Source organism: Chiloscyllium plagiosum, chromosome 18 (genome assembly GCF_004010195.1).
Source record: "Chiloscyllium plagiosum isolate BGI_BamShark_2017 chromosome 18, ASM401019v2, whole genome shotgun sequence".
NCBI classification, from domain to species: Eukaryota; Metazoa; Chordata; class Chondrichthyes; order Orectolobiformes; family Hemiscylliidae; genus Chiloscyllium; species Chiloscyllium plagiosum.
In genome coordinates, this window is record NC_057727.1 from 71,741,621 (window position 1) to 71,744,117 (window position 2,497).

At 41.6% G+C, this 2,497-nt stretch overlaps 1 non-coding gene across 1 annotated transcript; it reads left to right on the plus strand.

Moving 5' to 3' along the window:
- The first annotated feature begins 390 nt into the window (after nt 1-390).
- On the plus strand, nt 391-472 carry trnan-guu. The gene has a single exon. It is a non-coding gene; the product is annotated as a tRNA-Asn (tRNA).
- The last annotated feature ends 2,025 nt before the right edge of the window (nt 473-2,497 follow it).

The following is a 2,497-nucleotide window of genomic DNA, read 5'->3' on the forward strand; positions in this document are numbered from 1 at the left end:
AGCACCACCATTCATTATGATCATGGCTGATCATCCTCAATCAGTATCCTGTTCCTGCCTTATCCACATAACCCTTGATTCCATTATCCTTAACAGCTCTATCCAACTCTTTCTTGAATGAACACCTCCTGCTGTCTCGGGTTCTTCATTCCATTGAGTTCAAATCTTCACAGAATTCAGCAAACCTTGTTGCATAGTCATTTCTTCATTTTTGTTCAGATCACTGTGAGCAGAGTGGGAGTGCGCTTGCCCCACAACCCAGAGGTCAGACCATAGTCTTGGAACCGTACTGTGCTATTTATCATTTCACCAAAACAAGGGAGAAATATCTGCTGCTCTGCATAATTTATGCAATTCACTTATTCATAAGGTTATAGGCAGCCAGGCATAGGTGAGGTAGCCGAGAGATTAAGGCGATGCACTGTTAATCTATTGTGCTCTGCACGCGTGGGTTCGAGTCCCACTCTCGTCGGTGTTATCAGTGGTTTTCAATGTTGCTATTTTTGGATGATCATAGCTGTCTTACTGAAATTGGAACTGCAATGTCAGTTTGTATGCATGGACGCTATTATAAAATCTCAAAGAATAATTTGGTCCTGTTGCCTAAATTGCATTGAAATGTAGATTGCATTGGGATATTGAAAAAGGAACGCGACTTTCTTTTTCAAGTCAAGCTGCGGTGACCTTTTATCGTATGAAAGAGATCCAGGAAAACCAAATAACAAGAGATGTGAAGGGCATGTTTATGCAATGGGATTCTTAATGAGTGTTTTGTCAAATGAAATCTGGAGCAGGTTGAGAAGAAGTGATTCATCTTGGTGAGAAGAGCACAAAATAATGGAGATATTTCAAAAGGAGCAGGGCGTGGGTGTAGGGGCATCGAGAACCAGCTGTAAATGCACAGTAGAGAATTGCCCTTGTGGGTGCTGTGCATGGGCACGGAAAGACTTACACATTGGTCTCGCCCTCGCCCCTTGCTCTCGCCATTGATGAATGATGGACATAAGGCCCAAACACAACATGTGGGAAGCGAGCTCCCTCTCGTTATGCACACACTGGATGCATCACGTTGAACTATGAAAAACTGGAGAAGTCAGCATGTTAACTGTAGAGACTGAAACTAAACTGTGGATCAATAACCGCAGATTTATGTAGCATAAACATGAAAAATGATTTAAAGTGTCTTTATACGCATGTCATTAACAGACGTTTCGTTCTAATACCCGTGTGGTTGAAAGATTTAAACACCACATTTCATATGGATGACAACGTAACCAATTTTGTTTTGAAACTGAGATCCATTTGATCATTTTACACAGTGAACAAGTTTATTTTAAATAATGCAAACCACATTCCCTTGCCTGGAATAAAAGTGTGACTTCAGTGCAAACATTGTCCTTGCTAAGTCGCAATTACTCAAATGAAAAATAGGATGTATTTTTTATTGAGAATACATCAATTAGCACCATTATCTAACTTCGGATTGACTGCAATATGCACATGCTAAATAAGGTTTCAGAAAGAATTACTTTTGGAAATAATGATTTGGTGGTGACTAAAATTAATATTAGGTTCTCATGATGTGGATATACCACCAATGGCTCCAGTGGTGGAAATGCTCAGTGGGCAGTATTTCAAGGATGGTATCGAGGTGTGTGATCTGCCAGGGAAGGGAGCTCCCACTTCATCTGGAGCAGCGTCTGTTGACATGGACCAGGGAGCATTGTGACATCAGACTGGGAGTTCCAACTACACCTGATGCAGCTTTTATTGACATGGAGCGGCAGGGAGCATTGGAACATCAGACTGCGAGATCTAACCTCTTTTGGAACAGCTTCAGTTTACATGGAGCAGGGAGCTTTGCGAGATCCGTCTGGGAGCCCCACTCTCACCAGGAGCAGCTTTTAATGACATGTAGCAGCAAGAAGCATTGGGGCATCAGAGTGATAGATCCAACCTTAACTGGACCGCTTCTATTGACATGGAGCAGGGAGCATTGGGACATCAAACTGGGCGCTCCAACTTCAAGTAGAGCAGCTTCTATTGAATGGAGCAGCAAGGAGCATTGAAACGTCAGGTTGGGAGCTCCAACCGCACTTGGAGCAGCTGGTATTTACATGGAAGAGGAGGGAGGATTGGGACATTAGGCTGGGAGAAAGGATATTCAGCTATTTTAATCTGAAGTAAAATATGATTCAACGACTCAGATGTTAATTGATTTATGAAGAATCTTTTCCGGGGAAATAATTGATTCTTTAGATATTAAAGACAAGTCCTGCAAATATTCAACTCAGGAAAACGCATTGGTACAGAGAGAAATGGGAGTGATGTTTCATGTCTTTGTCTTTTCTTTTCTGGCCCACTCTGCTCTGGTTTACATCACCGCAAGGATGTTTTCAGTTATTTCATGTTGTTCAGTTTCCTGCAAATACTGATAGATCATTAACGTAATCTAAAACTGAAAATTAATAGGAATATGCGATGTTATGATTAGGCT